Below are 23,622 nucleotides of genomic sequence, written 5' to 3'. Positions count from 1 at the left end.
GCACTGATGGCGGGCACTGTGGGCACTGATGGGGGGGCACTGTGTGTATGTTTTTACCTTTTAGTAATCAGGGCACTGGTGATCAGTGCCCTGATTACATTCCTGTGTGTCCCCGGCGCTGTGAGGCTCCCCCTCCTTCCTCACACTGCAGGCTCTGTGTGAGGAAGGAGCGCCGGCGATGAGAGATGATCTCATATGTTTACATATGAGATCATCGCTCATTGGACGGCCCGATCACGTGGTGAATGGCCGCTGTGATTGGCCATTCACCACGATCTGTGATCGGCCGTGTCCAAGGGACACGGCCGTCACAGATTTTCCCCGCTGCGCGCTCGCGGGAGCGCGCGGGGGGCGTGTCACTGGGAGGCCGTTTAAAAACGGCCTCCCGAAAATTCAAGTCCGCGCTGCAGCCGTATATAGGCTGTAGCACGGATGGGGGGAGGTTAAAGTCTAAGTAAGCCCAATCATAATTATTTTTTCTGCCCTTTCTTAGAGCAAGTTTGCAAGCCTATATTAAATAAAGGACATTGATAGCTTGGCACTGCCATGGAATACCAATGAAAAAAAAATGTATAAAAAAAAAGATTTTGTTGGCCTTTTTAAAGACCAATTGCATGTTCTGGACTTTTTCTGAGGTGCTGTGCTGTCCCACTGGCCATAAGGCAGCAGCAATCCTGAACAACCATCAGGAAATCTACTTTTCTAACATACCTTGATCACTGGACTCCTTCTTTATAAAGGATATACAGTATCTGCTAGCCTGTGCTATGAAGAAAACGGCTACGAAAGGTATCCCTGCAGGTACAGTCCATTTTCACATTGATATTAAACCAAATGTGCACTCTTTACAGCTAGTAAATAGATCTAGGCTTATTACATTGTCCCTCCTGTGGAATTTATGCAACATTCTTGTAATCATATTTATTACTTTCTGCAGACACAGATTCATCCACTTATTGTGTGCACTACACAGCAGCAAATTGTAACTTGGCACCCATTTTCATTTTCTTCCATTCCAGGGCTACAGTGTCTCTATGCATATATGCATAAAATATACTGGTGAGCTCCCTATCTACTCTAAGCTCTGCATCAACCAGAATGTATTATTAATATATACCTATGTTTATATATATATATATATATATATATATATATATATATATATATATATATATATACACAGTATCTCACAAAAGTGAGTGCACTCCTCATATTTTTGTAAATATATTATTATCTTTTCATGTGACAACACTGAAGAAATTACACTTTGCTCTAATGTAAAGTAGTAAGTGTACAGCTTGTATGACAGTGTAAATTTGCTGTCCCCTCAAAATAATTCAGCACACAGTCATTAATGTCCAAACCGCCGGCAACAAAAGTGAGTACACCCCTAAGTGAAAATGTCCAAATTGGGCCCAATTAGTAATTTTCCCTCCCCAGTGTCATGTGACTCATTAGTGTTACAAGGTTCAGGTTTGAATCAGGGGCAGGTGTGTTAAGTTTGGTGTTGTCTTTCTCATACTGGTCACTGGAATTTCCACATAGCACCTCATGGCAGAGAACTCTCTGAGGATCTGAAAAAAAAAGAATTGTTGCTTTACATAAAGATGGCCTAAGCTATAAGAAGATTGCCAAGACCCAGAAACTGAGATGAAGGACGGTGGCCAAGACCATACAGCAGTTTAACAGGACAGGTTCTACTCAGAATAGGCCTTGCCATGGTCGACCAAAGAAGCTGAGTGCACATGCTCAGCGTCACATCCAGAGGTCGTCTTTGGGAAATAGAAGTATGAGTGCTGCTAGCATTGCTGCAGAGGTTGAAGGGGTGGGGGGGGGGGTTCAGCCTGTCAGTGCTCAGACCATACGCCGCACACTGCATCAAATTGATCTGCATGGCTGTCATCCCAGAAGGAAGCCTCTTCTAAAGATGATGCACAAGAAAGCCCACAAACAGTTTGCTGTAGACAAGCAGACTAAGGACATGGATTACTGGAACTATGTCCTGTGGTCTGATGAGACCAATATAAACTTATTTGGTTCAGATGGTGTCAAGCGTGTGTGGCGGCAACCAGGTGAGGACTGGAGTACAAAGACAAGTGTGTCTTGCCTACAGTCAAGCATGGTGGTGGGAGTGTCATGGTCTGGGGCTATATGAGTGCTGCTGACACTGGGGAGCTACAGTTCATTGAGGGAATTATGAATGCCAACATGTACTGTGACACACTGAAGCAGAGCATGATCCCCTCCCTTCCGATACTGGGCCGCAGGGCAGTATTCAAACATGATAACGACCCCAAACACACCAAGACGGCCACTGCCCTGCTAAAGAAGCTGAGGGTAAGAGTGATGGATTGGCCAAGCATGTCTCCAGACCTAAACCCTATTGAGCATCTGTGAGGCATCCTCAAATGGAAGATGGAAGAGTGCAAGGTCTCTAACATCTACCAGCTCCATGATGTCATCATGGAGGAGTAGAAGAGAACTCCAGTGGCAACCTGTGAAGCTCTGGTGAACTCTATGCACAAGAGGGTTAAGGCAGTGCTGGAAAATAATGGTGGCCACACAAAATATTGACACTTTGGGCCCAATGTGGACATTTTAACTTAGGGGTGTACTCACTTTTTTTGCCAGTGGTTTAGACATTAATGGCTGTGTGTTAAGTTATTTTGAGGGGACAGCAAATTTACACTGTTATACAAGCTGTAAACTCACTACTTTACATTGTAGCAAAGTGTCATTTCTTCAGTTTTGTCACATGAAAAGATATAATAAATTATTTACAAAAAAAAAAAAAAACAGGTTGCAGACATTTTTACAGGAATGACTTGAAGAAGGATGAGAACTTACGGTAAAATAGTCATTTTAAAGGCTCATTTTCATTAGTGTTACAAGTTCACAGCTTGCAAATTCTTTGAACCCGCGTCTCATGTTTCCATGCTTTTTAGCATTATTGAGCAATTTATGTGCAGCACAGCGAGGGAATGGAGAGGGGCCATAAAATCACTATGGGTGAGTATGGGACCCCACTGTGTTTTAACTGGCACTTGGTCATATCACTATTTGCTTTGCTTGCATATGCCTCTTGGGTGGGCACAAGGCCCGCTGTGTGTATTCTACATAGCACTTTTTTTATTTTTACTATTTATTTATTTATTCATTTATTTGTCATAGGAACTTCCACTGCATGTGTCTGTTGTTTTTTTATGCCCAGAGATGGAGGGTGCAGGTTATGGGGGGTCCTACCTTGATGTTGGGGGGGATTCTGTTGCCTTCAAGTTTTTTACCGTTCCCTAACCAAAGAGGTCTCTCTTATGGAGAGCCCCTGACCAGGTATTTGATGGACTGTCTTCAGCTGGCTCCTAAGAAACAGAGTCTACCTGGCTTTGGCCTAGGTGACCATGGAGTACCTTCCCCCGTCAGGAGTCTTGCACCCTGGGTGGTTTAGGGTTAGAGGCCCTTCCTCTTCAGAGGCTTGTTCATTTCAATACTGTTTGTACACTTTTTTGTGTGCTGTGATTTCACCATTCACTTTTTGGGTTCACAGGAGATTCAACTATTACTGCACTATAGAGATTTAAGAATAAAAAAGGGGTGTGTTTTTAACATGTGTCACCACCCTTGAGTTGGGATCTTTTAAAAGAAAAGCAAAACATCTGAGACAGGAATTTGGGTAGTAGGAAGTCATTGGTGAGAGTGATCATGATGATTTTGTGTGTGCATAGAAGAGCTAATAGACAAAGCTGTCTCTCCAGACCTTGGGTTTTCTGCTGCCTAAGTTGTTCCCATCTCAACAGAGGAAACGATTCTCGTTACCATATGTCGAGTAATTTTTTAATTATCAGGATGTTTTTTGTTTTGGCTTTGTTGTTTGCACATGTCACTAATTATATTTTATATATTTAACAAAAAAGCAAGGTGATTATGAAGTGCCAACTTGAGAAGGGGAGTATTGTGTAGGTTTTGTACTCGGTCATCCATGGTTATGTTCACAAGACAATATTCTATATGGTTGGAACAAAGTAACAGCCAACGTGAAATTTTACATGAAGGGTCCCCAACCCCCAGGCTGCGGACTGATGCCGGTCTGTGCTCTGTTTGCAGCCGGGCCACCAAGGCTGCACTGATCGTGGTGCGGAAGGCAAGCAGAGAGATGACATCATCTCTCACCACCCACCCCGCATCCCCACTGTTCTGCCCTCTCATTCTAGGATAGGACGGAACACAGTAGCAACTGCGCATGTGCCAGTTTCCTGCTCTCTCAGATGCTGTATTGCTAGGAAGAGGCTGTGAGGCTGTGAGTGAGTAAGAAAAGTTATTTCACTGCAGAAAACAAAATCTTAAAAATTGGCCTTAAATTCTTTAAGTGACAAGATGCATCTGGTAATTTCTGGTGGCAGGCTACAGTGACATTCTACATCTGGAGGCAGGATAGTGGGAAGCTGCATCTGGTTGCAGGCGACAGTGGCAAGTGACATACTGCATCTGGTGGCAGGTGACGGAGGCAAGTGACATGCTGCATCTGGTGGCAGGTGATGGTGGCAAGTGACACGCTGCATCTGGTGGCAGGTGACGGTGGCAAGTGACACACTGCATCTGGTGGCAGGCAATGGTGGCAAGTTGCATCTGGTGGCAGACGATGGTGGCAAAAGAAAAGCTGCATCTGGCGGTAGGCAAAGGTGGCAAGTGACAAACTCAGGGCTCCCACTGATTCTGCTTTATGGTGAGTTAATCTATTGCATTTTATTGCAATTTTTATAAATGGCACCATATCAACCAAGGTGTGGTGATGTTTGAAGCGCTAGCAGCAGCCATTGCAACAAATCATTTGTGACAACGGCAAATCCCTCCCCCACATGTCCATCCCCCCCCCCACACCCCCGGCGGTCCTTAGCAAAATTTTCTTCCATGAAACTGGTTCCCAGTGCCATAAAGGTTGGGGGATGGTGTTTTACATTACTTTTTTGGCTGTAAGACACAAGTAAGTACCTATGATGGTTGTTTCAATACTTCAATTTAAAGGTCACCACAATGCTTTTCTTCTCATATAGTCATAGAGACACTTTCACTATTTTGTAATATCATATTGTCCCCTGGCAAGGCACCAGGTCCCCATGTTGTTGTGAGAGTTTGTGGAAAGGGAGAAAATATCATTGACCTCATTACGCTGGTCAGTGCGACGTCATTTTGTTGTACGTATACCTGTATTGCTAAGGTTTTTAACAAGTGTATATAGTACTACTTCTTTTGTGAGTGAATTTTTAAAGCAGTAGAAAAAAAATAGACAGAAAAAACCCTGCAAGTCAATGGCATAATGTGCTAGTATGCATCACATACTTAACTTAGAATGAAGCCCTTTCAGTGGCACTCGGTCACTGCTGAGAAGACTGACATGTTCCCTCTGCATTTCTTTCACTGTGAGTGGCCGGAACCACAATGACGTTATGCGCAGGAGCCCTCAGTTCCGGCAAGAAACTCTGAAGGTCAGGCATGGTATGCCAGAACTTCAGAGCGCATGCGCTGCTGACGTCAGCGGCTGCATGCAGGGTGAATATCTCCTAAATGGTGCACTTATACCGTTGAATGTTTCCTCTTTACACCAAAGCAAGGCCATGATATTTTCCATGGAATACATTTCATTAACTTTAGTAAACGACATGGAGAGCGATGGGGAGATATCCTGTTTCCAGAGAAGCAGTATGCATGCAACATTCACCAGGTGGATCAACAGAGAATTTTTTTTAGCGTTTCCTAGAAATGTCAGAGTGGTGCAGAAGATACCTGGTTGGGTTGCCCCCAAATCAACATCTGTCAGCTGTTTGACAGTCCCTTTAACCTGAGACCAAAAGTTGGTCAGGTAACTACATGACCAGAAAATATGTAAGATGGCCCCCTCCTCCTCCTTGCAACGCCAACAAGTATTCGACATTTCAGGGTAGAGCTTCCCCAATAGGGTTGGAACCCTATACTAGTGGGTAAACATTTTATACCCCAATTCTTGGTATTTGTTTGTCGTGGAGGAGTGGTAAGCAAAATACATAATATGGTCCTGTTTTTCTGTTGAGAATTCCCTACCCAGATTTCACTCACATTTTAGTAGCTACAAACTATTTAGGAGGTACAAAAGAGTCAACCATATGGCTTAGAATTTTTAGGTATTGGAGACCGTATGGGATGTGGGGTCTGGGACCAAACAGAGATCCTCAAAAGAAGTATTAGTGTGGTCGTTAATTCAGCAATGAGATAGGGATATAAGAAAGTGAACAAGCTGCAGTAACTGCCAATCGAGCAAGGGCAGCGAAAACATATCCCGAAAAGCTGAAGGAGTCTTTATCCCCCCATCAGACATAAAATCACATAAGTGCCACGGAGTAAAAGTTACTTGAATCTCGCATCCCCTAACCCTGGAAGAAGATTAGGGTTCCCAAGCACTGGATATAAATGAGAGGGGGTGGAATCTGGGGTGATGGCAACCTTACACTGTTTTAGAACCCCCAGAGTAGCTCCCATAAGAGGATGATTATTGAGGACACCCAAGTTGGAGAGTACAAAACAAGGGTAGGCATTGTAGTGAACATCTGTGAAACATTGGTCGAGATTAAACCATTGTTTGAGATCTTTATCTCTACACCAAAGAGTGCTCTAGCCAAATGTAAAATTAGCAAAGAGGATCTGAAAAGGCCATTCCCCCGTATATCTTTGGCAAGAATAGGTAAGAATGTGAGAGACAAGGGTGGGGTTTAGTCGACACAAATCAGATAAAGGTACTCCACACCTTTTTAAGGAAAGACATAGGAATCGCAATGGGTATTATCTGGAATAAGTATAGAAGCCGGGGCATAATGTTCATCTTGAGAATTGCATTTCTGCCCATCCAAGAGTGGGAGTTGTTAGCCCATTTATGCAGATCTTCCATTATTTGGCATAGGATGGGGGGAATTTTGCTTCAAAAATCTTGTCTAGGGTGGATGTCATTTTATTTCCCAAATAAGTGATAGAAGAAGTAGCCAATGGGAAAGAAGAATGAAGTGCACTGGCCCTTGACGAGGACAAGGAGACCTTTAGAAGCTCTGATTTATGTAATGTTGAAATTCTAAGAACATTAGGGAGAATAACCTCTGGGGATGTAACAAAAAACAACAGGTCGTCAGCAAAAGCTGCCACCTTATGCTCCATGGGGCCTTCCAGTAAGCCCCTTACACTCCGATTCCAGCATTTACAATGCAAAAAAGGCTAAGATGACATGATGAATATAAGAGGTGATAGGGGACTTGCCTGGAAGGTGCCACTGAACAGAGGGAAGTATGCTGAGGTCCCCTCTGGTACCCAGGTTGGAATAAATTGCCTCGAATCAAGTGAGAAAGTTGGAACCCACTCCTACATGGCTAAGCGTCTTCTTCAGGAAAACCCAGTCCATCCTGCCAAAAGCTTTCTCAGCATCCGTGGAAAGCAGACATAATGGAATTATCTGTGTATGGGCCAGGTAAATGACATTTGAGGACCCTGGTAATGTTGCCCTTGGCTTCCTTGGAAGGCATAAACCCCACCTATTCAGGGTGGATGATTTCCTGGAGGAGAGGCAACAAACATAGTGAAAGGATTTTGGTCAAATTGTCCACCCTGAATAGGTGGGTTTTATACTTCCTTGGAAGGCATAAAACCCACCTATTCAGGGTGGACGATTTCCTGGAGGAGAGGCAACAAACAAAGTGAGAGGATTTTGGTGAAAATCTTTAAATCCATATTTAGTAACAAGGTTGGTCGATATGTTATGTATTGGGCGGCATCCCTTTCCTCTTTCAGAATACTAAAAATATGAGCTCTCAAAGAGTCCAAAGGAAGATTACGGTCATCAATGATCGAGTTGAAGGTTAAGACAAATCTGGGAAATAGGATTGGGGCAAAGGCTTTATAATATGCTTCCGTAAAACCATCTAGTCTCGGGGCCTTATGTGGTTTAAGGGTGTTAACTGCCATTAAGAATTTATCAGTAGTCAACAGGGCAAGAAGCTATTCAGTCTGGTCAGATGACAATGTAGGAAGTCCTGAATCAGTAAGATGTGAGCAGATTTGGTGCTGTCTACTTGTGATTTGGGTAAGGGTTATGGGAGCATTGAGATTATAGGAGAGGTATAGTAAGAACAAAAAGCATCTGCATCATCCTGAGAGGTGTAACAACATTGGCCCAACCCTCGTCAACAAAGGGAATAAAGTTTCAAAAGGAGAGCTCCCGAAGAAAGTGAGCTAATAGTCTCCCTGGCTTGTTGCCATGTGAATAAAATGCATGGCGAACTTTGCAAAACTTGGATTTGGTATTATGGAGAAGCATGTCCGCTAGCCTTTCCTGCTGCAGACGGAGATCAGTCGCCACAGTTTGAGAAAGAGACTTTTTGTGAAAGTTGTTTTTGAAATAGTGCCAGTTGAATTTTTTCAGCGCTGTTGCCTTCTGGATCAGTTTTCCATGCATCACACACTTGTGTGACTCCCATTGCAAGAGTGAAACATCATCCATAACATTATCTTGAAAGATTTGCACCAATGTCTGGGAGAGTTCTTGCTGGATAGGACCTTCCTGCACTAAAGACTCGTTTAGTTTCCACGACCACACTTTAGAGTGAGCAGGGCCCATCGTCAAATCTAAAGCGACGGGAGCATGATCCGAAATGGTTTGCGTGGCTATCTTAGCTCGAGTAGCCTCTGGGAACAGTGATTGGGATACTAAAAGCTAATTTATCTTAGAGTAACTGTCATGGTGTGGGGAGTAAAAAGTATAATCTTGAACATTAGGGTGGAGTATCTGCCACACATCAGCCAATCTAAGAGACAAAAGAGCTTTTTTTACTCACCTCAGGTAGGGGTAGGATAGATGTGAGGCAGCCCAAGATGTATCGAGCAGTGGGTGGAGGGGAATTTTCAAGTCCCCCCATAGGATCACAGCTCCCTCCATAAAAGTCTGGAGGATATTTAGTATGTCTTCACGGTAGGTCAGTTTAGCATGGTTAGGCAAGTAGACCGAAGCCAGGGTAACTCTGTGCCCTTCTAAGTCAACCTTCAGAATTATATATCATCCCTCGGGATCAACTTTCTTGTCGACCAAAGTCCAGGCTACCATTCTGGAAAACAGGATACTCAGCCCCTGCGATTTAGAATTTGGGGTAGTGCTATAGTAGGCCAGAGGGAACCTAAAACTTGAAAATCTAGGGGACTTATCAGTTTGAAAGTGGGTCTCCTGTATAAAGGCAACTTGTGCTCAAAGATGCCATAATTCACATAGCAATGTAGCTCTTTTCCCTGGAACATTCAACCCCTTAGCATTCAGGGAAATAAAGTGGTGAGTGGTCATTCTTTTGTGCAGGCAAAGAGGGTAGTGAGAGAAAAAAAGGGGGGGGGGGATGGAAAAGATCAGAGGAGAGAAAAGGTTATCAGAAAATAGGAAGCAGATACAGGAAAGATAAATTCCAAATAATAAACTCTAAACTTGGCTCCAAATTAGTCTACCAACCCTTGATGGTCCCCTAACGATAATAACGAATAAGGGGAGCACCAGAGGAGGAAAAAACTATTTGTGGGGGAAGTAGTATGCACCCAGCAAGGTGGAGGTGCACAAATTCTCACCGCAGTAAACTGGATACATCACATCTCTGCTCCCACGGGCACCTGGGCTTGGAGGAGCTAACAATGGCAGGGTATCCCACCAAGGAAGAGGTAACAGGCCCAATGTATAACATAGTGGGAAAGCCTAGAAACAAACTTGGAAGGTAGCACGAGTGAGTAAATGCATAGGCAGCTGCTCCACAGGCGCAAGGCAACTGTTTATGACCACTCTTATATATGCAATAGGAACCATAACATCAAATAACATAGGACATCCAAACTACTTTCTCCAACTGGAGAAAACTAATTTATAATAATATGTTTGTCTTTTCTTTCTTCTGAGATGTTGAAAACACTTAGAACTACTAAATGGGCAAAAATGGATGAAGAGCAAAAGTTCAGAATTATCAATAATACAGAGGGTATTTGAGCTTTTACAAAACGGCCTTGGTAAAAAACAAAGATAAATCTAACATATGTAAATGATACCACCTATATGACGAATAGCAGCTGTTGTGGGAAAAAATAAGTAAAGATTAAACAAAATAACAGCATATCACACACATCTACGGTTCCCTAGATGCCAATGAGTTGGAGAGACTCCAGGGAAGATGCAGAGCTGCCATCTAGAGGAGGCTATGTTGACTTGAGCAACTATCCCACCAATAATAGCGGTCAGTGAGGTATTGATGAACCCTGGGCAGACATCGGAGGGTTCCGAACTCAGGGGTCACTACTTAATAACAGAACAGTAGTAGACACAGTAACACCATTTTGAAATAATACACAGGGTTTCACAGGTTTTTTTTATTGATTAACACAGCATAAAGAGACACAACTCTAGTCTCTGCATGCAATGGTGGCTCCATAGGATGCTGCAAGAGAAAGGAGCTACCCTGAAACAGGAAGCCTTGGGCAGTAATCATAGCACTAGCTTAAACTGCAAAGTAGGCAAGGATAAAAAAATTAAGGAGCTGCACATTTCATGATTAAATCAGATTAAATAGTTCCCATCCGCGCTACAGCCTATATACGGCTGCAGCGCGGACTCGAATTTTCGGGAGGCCGTTTTTAAACGGCCTCCCAGTGATACGCCCCCCGCGCGCTCCCGCGAGCGCGCAGCGGGGAGAATCTGTGTCGGCCGTGTCCCTTGGACACGGCCGATCACAGATCATGGTGAATGGCCAATCACAGCGGCCATTCACCACGTGATCGGATCATCCAATGAGAGATGATCTCATATGTAAACATATGAGATCATCTCTCATCGCCGGCGCTCCTTCCTCACACGGAGCCTGCAGTGTGAGGAAGGAGGGGGAGCCTCACAGCGCCAGGGACAAAGAGACATGTAATCAGGGCACTGATCACCAGTGCCCTGATTACTAAAAGGTAAAAAACATACACAGTGCCCCCCCATCAGTGCCCACAGTGCCCGCCATCAGTGTCCCCCATCAATGCCCACAATCAGTGCCCATAGTGCTGCCAGTCAGTGCCCATCAGTGCCTGCTCATCTAGGCACTGATAAGCACTGACTGGCAGCACTATGGGCACTGAGTGTGGGCACTGATGGTGCTGCCCATCAGTGCTCATCAGTGCCACCCGTCAGTGTCCATCAGTGCCATCCGTCAGTGCCCATCAGTGCCGCCTCTCAGTGCCCATCAGTGCCGCCCGCCAGTGCCGCCTCTCAGTGCCCAGCAGTGCCACCTCAGTGCCCAGCAGTGCCACCTCTCAGTGCCCAGCAGTGCCGCCTATCAGTGCTCATCAGTGCCGCCTATCAGTGCCGCCTATCAGTGCCGCCTATCAGTGCCGCCTATCAGTGCCACCTATCAATGCCGCCTATCAGTGCTCATCATTGCGGCATATTAGTACCTCCTCATCAGTGCCCATAAGTGCCACCTCATCAGTGCCCATAAGTGCCACCTCATCAGTGCCCATCAGTGCAGCCTATCAGTGCCCATCAGTGCCGCCTCATCAGCGCCCTTCAGTGAAGGAGAAAAATTTATTTTCAAAATTTACTCACAGAAAATAAGAAAAACTTTTTTTTTTTTTCAAAATTTTCTGTCTTTATTCAAAAGAAAGCTCTATTTGTGTGAAAAAAATGATAAAAATTTCAAATGGGTACAGTGTAGCATGACCGCGCAATTGTCAGTCAAAGTGTGACAGCGCTGAAAGCTGAAAATTGGCCTGGATGGGAAGGGTGTTTAAGTGCACAGTAGGCAAGTGGTTAAAAAAAACAATTGTTTATTATCACTTTAATAAATGCTGTTGTAACAACAATAAAAAATACATTTTTATATTAATTCACATTCATTTTGGATGGTAAGAGGTTGACTACGTTTGAATAAGGTCACTTATTCCTAACTACACAGATAAACCATTTCCCACCGACACTGAACAGAATGGTGGGGGAGTGACTGAAAGGTAAGTGTGTACTTCTAGGGCATTAAAGTGATAAAGGTTATGTTTTTAAATACCAAACATGTTATACTTACCTGCTCTGTGTAATGGTTCTGCACAGAGCCCTCTTGATCCTCCTATTCTGGGGTCTCCCCGTTGGTGCTCTGGGCTCCCACTCTGCTCTGTGTGCCACCACAAGAAGCCACTTCCTATGGTGGCACACATGAGGGTGGAAGAAGCTGCACATAAAAGTTTTTTTTTTTTACCTTAGAGAATTGCCAACTACAGGCAATTTCATATTTTAAACCTTCCAATCCCTGGATCATTTATTTTATTTTTTTACTGTATTGTCTGCAGCCATATGAAAACACAGTGGCAGGGCTAAGAGCTGGGCTTTAACCACTTCCCACCCAAGGACGTGCCTACCGTTCGTTTCAGGCGGCAATTCCCTACAAAGCAGAAGTGATCTGAGTGGCTAATCAGCCACTCGATCTGATTACATCTGCGGGTGGAAGAAAGGGGTCCCACCCCCTCCCACCCTTGCCACCACCTCTCCCGTCCCATTGCGAAGGCCGAGAGAGATTTGGCCGGCGGTGATGGCTGCCTGGTACAGAGCATTTCCCCTCTCTCTGTAACCCTGAAAACTGGGAGCGACGAGTATTCATCACTTCTGGTTCTGCCCCTTTGTTTACCTGGGCACCAGCGGCTCGACTGCATGGGGGGCTAGAGGAGAGATTGGGGTCTAATAGACCCCAAATCTCTCCATAAAGAGAACCTGTCAGGGCCCATGCTATCACAAGGGATGTTGTTCATTCCTTGTGATAGAAATAAAGTTTGTACAAAAAAATTATTAAAAAAAAATAGTGTAAAATAAAAGACATTTTGTATAAAATAAATAAATAAATAAATAAAAATTGAAAGTGCCCCCGTCTCACCGTGCTTATGCGCAAATGAAAACACATACATTACTCTTGCACGCATATGTAAACGGAGATCACACCACACAAGTGAGGTATTGTCACGAACTTCAGAGTGAGAGCAATAATTCTAGCACCAGACCTCCTGTGCCACTCTAAACTGGTAACCTGTAAAGGCGTTTAAATCGTCACCAATCGACAATTTTAAGCACCGTAGTTTGCCCCTATTCCATGGGCAGACACAGTTTTAAAGTGTGACATGTTAGGTATCTATTTACTTGACATAACATCATCTTTCACATTATACGAAAAAATTGTGCTAACTTTACTGTTATTTATTTTTTTTATTCATGAATGTGTTTTTTTGCCCAAAAAAAATTGCGTTTGAAAAACCGCTGCGCAAATACTGTGTGACATAAAAAATTGCAACACACACCATTTTATTCTATAGGGTCTCTGCTAAAAAAAAATATATAATGTTTGGGGGTTTTAAGTAATTTTCTAGCAAAAAAAAGTAGATTTTTACACGTAGGAGCGAAGTGTCAGAATAGCCTTGGGAAGGAGGTGGTTAAAGCAAGACTGGTACTTTGTACAAAAAGGGAAAAGCACAAGTTTGCTTTCTGTGTTAATGACAGAAAGCAATATCATCTAAGTATAAGGATTGAGTTCTGCCAAACAGACTAATAAAAAGTAAACAAAGCAAATTTAATATTTTAGGATGTGCGGTGGCTAGGACTTCCTGTTTGGCAACTGTCCAACATTGGTCTTACACAAATCCTTCAAGTTTAAAGTGGAGTTCCGGCCTATTTTGCAACTTTTGTGATTCCTGGAGTGCTCACTATGCTGATCAGCAATTGGGCATTTTCAATATTTTCGGGGGTCCCTTACCTTATTTTCAGGGCATTTTTGATTGTACTTCCTCCTTTCCCTCCTCTGTGGCCACGGCCACCGACATCACTTCCGCCTTTGCATTGCATCCTGGGAACTGTTTGTCATCACTCCCAGGAGGCTGGAATCAGGAAGAACTCCCAGAACACTCCCTGGAATCAGGAAGAAGGACACAGCAGATTACACTGCGGATTCAGGTGCCCATGTCTAAAATGGCCGGGCCCAGACAGCGTTTTTAAAAGTAAGATTTTGACTAAAATCCAATACTGTACACCTTGTAAGTATGACAATAGCGGTTCTGTAAAGGGCGATGGATTAGTATTAGTTAAAAAAAAGGTATTTGAGGCCAGAACTCCGCTTTAACCACTTGCCGACTGCCTAACAACGATTTTCGTCGGCAGTCAGCCCCTCACAGGCAAAGTGACATAGGTCTACGTCGCTAGCCTGTGAGGCTCTGGGGAGTGGGCGTTCTCCCGCTCCCGCTCACTCACGGACCCCCCGCGCGCGTGTGCCCGGCGTACCCGATGTCGGCCGGGCACTCACCATCGTCCGTTAGAGCGGGAGAGAGGCAGGCAGCTAATGTAAACACAGCCGCCTGTCATTCTCCCCTGTGTAAGAATGGAGATCACACGGTTGTACTATGTAGGACCATTGATCTCTGTTCTTACACTAGTAGCCACATCCAATCACAGTAAGAATCACGCCCCTAGGGACACACTTAACCCCTCCCTCTCAAATAAAGTTAACTCTTTCCCTGCCAGTGTCATTTTACAGTAACAGTGCATATGTATAGCACTAATTACTGTAGTAATGTCACTGGTAACCCCAAAAGTGTCAAAAATGTCAAGGGTCCGATCTGTCTGCCGCCATGTCGCAGTCCCGCAAAAAAAAATCATAGATCGCCGCCATTACTCATTACTCGTTAAAATAAAAAAACAACAAAAATGACAAAAATCTACCCTTAGTATGCGCAATAACTTTTGCGCAAACCAATCAAAATACGCTTTTTGCGATTTTGTTTACCAAACATATGTAGCAGAAAACAAATTGGCCTAAAATGTTAAAAAAAATTGATTTTTACATTTTTTGGGGGGGAATTTCATATAAAAAAATGTGAAAAATATTGTTATTTTTGCAAAATTGACGCTCTTTTTTTGTTTATAGCGCATGATCAAAAAATCGCACAGGTGATCAAATACCACCAAAAGAAAGCTCTGTTTGTGGGGAAAAAAAGACGTCAAATTCGTTTAGGTACAGCGTCGCACAACCACGCAATTGTCTGTTAAAGTCACGCAGTGCCGAATCGCAAAATAGGCCCTGGTCAGGAAGGGGGTAAAATCTTCCGGGGCTTAAGTGGTTAAATATTTCAGCTCTCACACCTGTACACCTCCTACGAACCTGAGCAAGTTTTACTTTTCTGCTATGGGCCTGCTTATTTGGCAATAATGATGTCATTACTTATTATAACAAAATGATACAGTAAATGATTGATTGCCCCTAGATGTTAATCTCTTCCCAGCCAGTGTCATTAGTACAGTAACAGTGTATAGTATTCGCACTGACCACGGTTTTAGTGTCACTGGTGATGTCAGTGTCAGTTAGTCAGCTCCCACCCAGTGTCAATTAATGTCAAATTGTCCGCCATACTATCACAGTCCCACTATAAGTTGTTGATCACCTCCATTACTAGTATTAAAAAAAAAAAAAAAAAAAAAAAAAATCCCAGTATATATACCATCATTTGTAAACATTTTCATGCAAACCAATCGATATACACTTATTGGGATTTAATTTTACCAAAGACATGTAGCAGAATATATTTTGGCCTAAATTTATGAAGAAATTCAATTTTTTTTATTTTTTTTATTTTATTGGATATATTTAAAAAAATATATTTTATAGCAGAAAGTAAAAAACACTGTTTTTTTTTTTTTTTTAAATTTTCGGTCTTTTTTTCTTTTTATAATAAAAAAATAAAAAAATTTAAAAAAATGCAGTGGTGAATAAATGAAAGCTCTAAGCGTGTGATAAAAACATTTAATTTGCATACAGTGTTGCATGACCGCACAATTGTTAGTTAAAGTAGTGCAGTGCTCAATAGCAAAAAATGCCCTGGTTGTGAAGGGGGTAAAATCTTCCAGAGCGTAAGTGGTTAACCACTTACCGACCGCCCGCCGCAGTTGTACGTCGGTACTTTGATGCTAAATACAAGGGTTATGGCAGCAGATAGCTGCCATAACCCCGGTATTTTTGAAAACGGTGGGTGATCGGCTTTTAGGTAAGGGTGGTCCCAGCGGTGGATTCACGGCGGGGCGGAAGAGGTGCCCCCCCCCCTCCCGCCGCGGTCCGGTCATTTTCCCGGCTTACCGGACCCGCCAGCAGCGGGGAAAACGATCCGGTCCTCTCTCCACACAGACAGGAAGTCGAGTGAGGGCAAGATGGCCCTCACTCGACTCTATGGTCTTGGAGGACCGGAGCGACGTCAGACATCGTTGCCTAGCAACCGGCTTAAAGAGCCGATTTTTTTTCAAACCCTTTTTTTTTTTCTTTTTTAGTGTCCTTGTGAGATCTGAGGACTTTTTGACCCCAGATCTCACAATAAAGAGGTCCAGTCATGCCTATTTCTATTACAAGGAATGTTTACATTCCTTGTAATAGGAATAAAAATGATCACATTTTTATTTTTTTTTTAAACTGTGTAAAAAACCAAAAATAATAAATAAAATAAATAGGGGAAAAAAAAAATTAAAATGCCGTGTCCCCGTTAGCTCGCACGCAGAAGCGAATGCATACGCGACTCCCGCCCACATATGTAAACAGTGTTCAAACCACACATGTGAGGTATCGCTGTGATTTTTAGAGTGAGAGCAATAATTTGAGCCCTAGACCTCCTCTGTAACTCTAAGCTGGTAACCTATAGAAATTTTTAAAGTGTCGCCTATGGGATTTTTAAGTACCAAAGTTTGTCGCCATTTTGCGAGCGTGCGCAATTTTGAAGCATGACATGTTGGGTATCTATTTACTCAGCGTAACATTATCTTTCACATTATGGAAAAAAATTGGGCTAACTTTACTCTTTTCTTATTTTTTAATTTAAAAAAGTGATTTTTTCCAAAAAAATTGCGTTTGGAAGACCGCTGCGCAAATACGGTGTGATAAAAAATATTGAAACAATCTCCATTTTATTCTATAGGGTCTCTGAAAAAAAAATAATGTTTGGGGGTTCTAAGTAGTTTTCTTGCAAAAAAAAAAAAATGTTTTAGCTTGTAAACAAGTGTCAAAAATAGGCCTGGTGGGTAAGTGGTTAAAGAAGGGGCAAGAGCTCTTTATGACTACTTGCAATTTGCCATTAGGCAAAGCATCGTAGTTTTTTTTTCTTTTGCTTCATGTATCTAAAATATTTTATTAAAAATCTAATAGTTATGATACGATACAGAGTCAGAATACACAGCATTCTACACCGTAGGGTTCACATGTTTAACAATAGTGCATATAATAAAACCACACATTTTCGTGTCAGCTATATGAAAAGAAAAAAAAAATAAGTGATCCTTCAACTATTTTACAGGTTATAAGTAGTGTTGAGCGAACACGGACTGTATTATTCGTGTTCGTACCGAATAATTGGATTTTTTGTACCCGAACACGGACACGGACACTTTACTGTATGTTCGGGTAAAAATCCGTGTTCGGTCGTTTTATTTCCGGGTTTTGCATGCTTTGGCGCTCTTTTCATGGCGGGCTTTCAACAGCCAATCAACAATCGTTTAACTGGTGTGCCTTAAGCCATCCCAGCCATGCCTGCAAATGTCTCAGTAGCTGTGATTGGCCGTCTGAAGCATGTGACCAAGTCTTTATAAGTTCGAGGCAGCCGCAGCGGCGTCATTATGCTGCTTAGATTCAGGGACAGAGCACACATCAACGTGCTGGCTGCTGATTAGGGAAAGATAGGCAGGAAAAAACCATTTGTGTCCGGATAGAATTGAGGGACAGGTCGGAGTGTTTAGGCAGGGCGAGTTGTAGGCATTTTAGGGATAGAGTCTGCTGAATTATATAGGGTCAGTGTCTTCTACAAACTACAATCGATATTGCTGTGTGGGGGGTGGGGTCTGCACTCAATCCTGATCTACGATCTCTTCTCAATCCTGTTAGGGACAGAGTCTGCTGAATTTTAGGGAAACTGTGTTCTACAAACTACAATCGATATTGCTGTGTGGTGTGGGATTGGAGATAGGCAGGTGTCAGTGATCCACATCCATTTTTCTGTGTGTGAGCTGCAGTGAACACAATCTTTTTGGGCTGCAGTGAACACAATCTTTTTGGGCTGCAGTGAACACAATCTTTTTGGGCTGCAGTGAACACAATCTTTTTGGGCTGCAGTGAACACAATCTTTTTGGGCTGCAGTGAACACAATCTTTTTGGGGTGCAGTGAACAAAATCTTTTTGGGGTGCAGTGAACACAATCCTTTTTGGTGTGCAGTGAACACAATCTTTGTGGGGTGCAGTGAACAAAATCCTTTGTGGGGTGCAGTGAACACAATCTTTTTGGGGTGCAGTGAACAAAATCCTTTTTGGGGTGCAGTGAACAACATCCTTTTTGGGGTGCAGTGAACACAATCTTTTTGGGGTGCAGTGAACAAAATCCTTTGTGGGGTGCAGTGAACACAATCTTTTTGGGGTGCAGTGAACACAATCTTTTTGGGGTGGAGTGAACAACATCCTTTTTGGGGTGCAGTGAACAAAATCCTTTTTGGGGTGCAGTGAACAAAATCATTTTTGGGGTGCAGTGAACACAATCTTTTTGGGGTGCAGTGAACACAATCTTTGTGGGGTGCAGTGAACACAATCTTTTTGGGGTGGAGTGAACAACATCCTTTTTGGGGTGCAGTGAACAACATCCTTTTTGGGGTGCAGTGAACACAATCTTTTTGGGGTGCAGTGAACACAATCTTTGTGGGGTACAGTGAACAGAATCTTTGTGGGGTGCAGTGAACACAATCTTTGGGGGGTACAGTGAACACAATCTTTGTGAGGTGCAGTGAACACAATCTTTGTGGGGTGCAGTGAACACAATCATTGTGGGGTGCAGTGAACTCAATCTTTGTGGGGTACAGTGAACACAATCTCATACTGAAGGTTTGAGGGTGCTGCCTGTTCCATACTCCCCCTACTCCTCATCTAGCCTTTTAGGGGTACAAACAATAGTAATTGGGGCCTAGTGTGGTTGTGTACGTGTGATATACATACACTTTTTTGGGATCATATTTTCTATTCCGCTATTTAATCAAAAACCTCTGGGGATCAGTTAAATTGGGGGATAGTCTGTGTTGGTACGTGTGAGAGAGATCCACCTTTCCAAGTTGTTGGGGTTCATCTCATACTTCTGAAGGTTTGAGGGTGCTGCCTGTTCCATACCCCCCCTACTCCTCATCTAGCCTTTTAGGGGTACAAACAATAGTAATTGGGGCCTAGTGTGGTTGTGTACGTGCGAGATACATACACTTTTTTTGATCATATTTCCTATTCCGCTATTCAATAAAAACCTTTGAGGATCAATTGAATTGCGGGATAGTCTGTGTCGGTACGTGTGAGAGAGATCCACCTTTCCAAGTTGTTGGGGTTCATCTCATACTTCTGAAGGTTTGAGGGTGCTGCCTGTTCCATACCCCCCCTACTCCTCATCTAGCCTTTTAGGGGTACAAACAATAGTAATTGGGGCCTAGTGTGGTTGTGTACGTGCGAGATACATACACTTTTTTTGATCATATTTCCTATTCCGCTATTCAATAAAAACCTTTGAGGATCAATTGAATTGCGGGATAGTCTGTGTCGGTACGTGTGAGAGAGATCCACCTTTCCAAGTTGTTGGGGTTCATCTCATACTTCTGAAGGTTTGAGGGTGCTGCCTGTTCCATACTCCCCCTACTCCTCATCTAGCCTTTTAGGGGTACAAACAATAGTAATTGGGGCCCAGTGTGGTTGTGTACGTGTGATATACATACACTTTTTTTGGATCATATTTTCTATTCCGCTATTTAATTTAACTGGGCCTCCATGCGAGACCTGTGTGCCTTGTTGCGCTGTTTTGAGTACTCCACCAACATGGCCAGTGGCAATGACGCCGTTCTCAGCTTAACTATCCCACTTCCATGCCTCCTTGAAAAAACAATTCGGGCGATGATGGAAGAGGATGTGGCACAGGATGAGGAGGAGGAGGAGGATGAAGAGGTAACATTTCCAAGGCTTTCAGGGCAGTCATTCGCAAGGGGCTCCGAGGGTGGGTTCCTGCACACGCAAACGCCAGGGACGCAATTGTCCAGCAGGGGCACAGTTCTGGAGGATGAGGAGGATGAGGAGGAGGAGGAGCTGGAGGAGGAGATGGAACCATGTTCACAGCAGGGTGGCACCCAGGCCAGCTCATGGCCATCACTGGTGCGTGGCTGGGGGGATACAGAGGACACGGACGATACACCTCCCACAGAGGACAGCCTTTCGTTGCCTCTGGGCAGCCTGGCACACATGAGCGATTACATGCTGCAGTGTCTCCACAACGACCGCCGAGTTGCCCACATTCTAACTTGTGCTGATTACTGGGTGGCCACGCTGCTGGATCCCCGTTACAAGGACAACGTACCGTCCTTAATTCACTCACTGGAGCGCGATCGCAAGATGCGCGAGTACAAGCGCACGCTGGTAGACGCCATGCTGCTGGCATTCCCATCTGACAGCGGGGCCACAGTGGAAGCACAAGGCAGAGGAGGAGGAGGAGGAGGTCGCCAACGCAACCAGGGCACCGCCAGCACCTCAGAAGGCAGGGTTAGCATGGCCGAAATGTGGAAAAGCTTTGTCAGCACGCCACAACAAACAGCAGCACCAGCAGCTCAGATGGAACGTCTTAGCAGGAGGCAGCATTTTACCAACATGGTGGAGCAGTATGTGTGCACACGCCTACATGTAGTGAATGACGGGTCTGCCCCCTTCAACTTCTGGGTCTCCAAATTGGGCACATGGCTTGAGCTTGCCCTTTACGCCTTGGAGGTGCTGGCGTGCCCTGCAGCCAGTGTATTATCTGAACGGGTATTTAGCACGGCTGGGGGCGTTATAACAGACAAGCGCAGCCGCCTGTCCAGAGACAATGTGGACAAGCTCACGTTCATTAAAATGAACCAGGCATGGATCCCACGGGACTTTTCCGTACCTTATGCAGAATAGCAATGGATACCGACCTTACCCACCCATTGTTCCATTTTTGCTCTTTCTCACTCTTTTGGGGTGTACCCTCATTTAAAATTTTTGAAAAGAAGCAGTGTTGGCTACCTCGTCCTCCTCCTCAGGGCCAGATTAATGTAGGGGCTATTGGAGCTGCAGCTCCAGGCCCCTACCTTTTATATAGGCCCCGGGTTGGCCATATTCACTGTTACCGCTCTTCTGTCACTTGTAAACACAGAAGTCTGGCTTCTATGCTCGCTTCCCCAGGCAGCACCCTCAGAACCTCCCCACACAGCGTGAAGGCCGGACAAGGAGGGACAGTTGGCGATGCATGGATGTGTTTATGGGCTTCAGAGACAGCATCCCATGTTGAATTAGGCATGCATGGCTGCACCCTTCCTCCTCTGGGTGCATGGCAAGGCACGGCCCTTAAGGCCCTTCAAAATCCTCAGCACCAAGCCCATGATGCTGTTAATCCGGCCCTGGTCCTCCTCCACCGCCGCTTCCACCTACACCGCCCATAGGTGTGCGCAGCCTATTGCATTAAGGTGTGCACCCCAAAGTTGAAATACACATGCATGTGTTTGCTAGCAGGGAGAGTAATGTATCGGGGCCATGTACCTGTAGGCAAGGAGAAATAGAGCAGAGCAGGTCCCAGGGAGATCTTTCCCATCTCCTCACTGGCAATGCTATGTGCCCTAGGTGATTAGGGTGTGCCCAGGCACACCCAGCACACCCTGTGCGCACGCCTATGTCACCGCTAGGCTTGTGACGGTATCAGATTTTCATGCTGCGATTAATTGATTAAGGTTTTGCCACGGTATACGGTATTATCACGGTATTCTATTATTAAATTTAAATTATTAAATTTCCACCTCACTTCAATTTCATTGCTGAATTTAGGGGCTTTGGTTCACTTATGCACATTATTATATAGTCAGTCAGTACAGACTCTGTGAACCAGGCCTAAAATAGGTCATCAAGCAGTGTCTGGCCTAACTGGTGATAACTGGTTCTGGCGCTCGGCTCCGATCCGATGGCCTGGTCATTAAGAGGGCAAATCCTTGTGGTCAAGAAGTGGTTAAACCTGAAGGAGGTGGGGGGGCGTGGTCTGACCGCGCGAGATGATGGACGCCTGCTAGGAGAGCTCCCGCCGCCACGAGCCGACCTAACCGCACTACGGGCTCTGCACTGACTCTGCACCGCCGGTGAGGATGCCTAACACTCCGCGCTCTTCCTCCGCCACCCGCTCTCGCTCCCCGAGGGACCCCGCTGCCAAGCTCAGCCCCAGCATTCCGGAGCTGTTCCGGACCCAGGCCGCAACAATGGCGTCCTCGGGCTGCGGCTCCTCTCCCACGATCTCTCCTCCTCCCCCTGCCCGCTCCTATGCCGCTATAGCCTCCGGGGACCCGGAATCCAGCTCCCCCACGCCTGCATTGCATAGGCAGCTGAACATGGACGATCTCCGCTCGGTGGCTGCGGACATTAAAGACACCCTGGGGGCGGCCATCTTGGAATTAAGGGAAGATATCCATTCCCTCACAGGCAGGGTTCATGAGGTGGAAAGGGTGACTGCTAGACAGGACTCAGCCATACATGAACTGCACTACAGGTCTGACACCCACACGGTCCAGTTAAGGGATATGCAGCGCCATTTGGAGGACCTGGACAACAGAGGGAGGCGCCATAACCTTCGCATCCGCGGGGTTCCCGAATCTGTGGAAGGTGACCTTCTGAGTCCCGCCATAGTCTCCCTGTTCAACTCACTCCTGGATAGACCCCCACAGTCCCCCATCGACATGGAGCGAGCGCATCGCGCCCTGCGCCCCAAGGGCAGGGAGGGGGATCCGCCGAGGGATATTATCTGCTGTCTGGTGGACTTTCGCCTTAAGGAGGACATCTTACGCAAAGCGAGAAATAGACCCCACATTGACCTGGAAGGGGCCCCCATCCAACTCTTTCAGGACCTCTCGGGCATCACGCTCCAGCGTCGCAGGGAACTGAGACCGTTGCTTGACACACTCAGGGCCAACGGAATTACTTATAGATGGAAATTCCCGTTCTGCCTCTCGGCCTCCACACAAGGCCGCACAGCCCTTCTCAGGGTCCCTGAGGATCTACCCCACTTTTGTTCCACACTGGGTATTCCTTATATGCACCTGCCCAACTGGTATGCAGAGTTTCGTCCAGGTCCATTGGTGACCGATGCGCCTGAAGCGGAACCCATGGACGCCCAGGAGGTCAGGTTCCGGCGCCAACGTTCTCCATCTGAGGTCCGTCAGGCCCGTGTTCCTGCTGCTCCCCCTCACGCTAATAGTCCTACTAAACCGCCACAGGTTCGTCGGGCCAGGCTGGACGCCTAAGGCCCATTGTGCTCTCTTCTGGATCTCAGCCTATTCCCCCGGAAGGATTCCGTGAGTCTCACAGCCTTGGAAACTACAGTACCCACGCCTGACTGTGTCCGCAACCGCTGCACGGACTTTCTGCTTTCCTGAACATTTTTTCCCCGTTGCTCAGTTGCTTCACATCCTGCTCCCTGGAATGGTAATGTACTCGTGGCTCCCCTCCCCCCTACGACCCGTCTCCTTATTTTTCCCCTTCGGGTTTGCCCGCAACTTT

This window comes from Pelophylax lessonae (assembly GCF_965119305.1).
Source record: "Pelophylax lessonae genome assembly, chromosome: 6".
NCBI lineage: Eukaryota > Metazoa > Chordata > Amphibia > Anura > Ranidae > Pelophylax > Pelophylax lessonae.
This window is presented reverse-complemented; position numbering follows the sequence as displayed.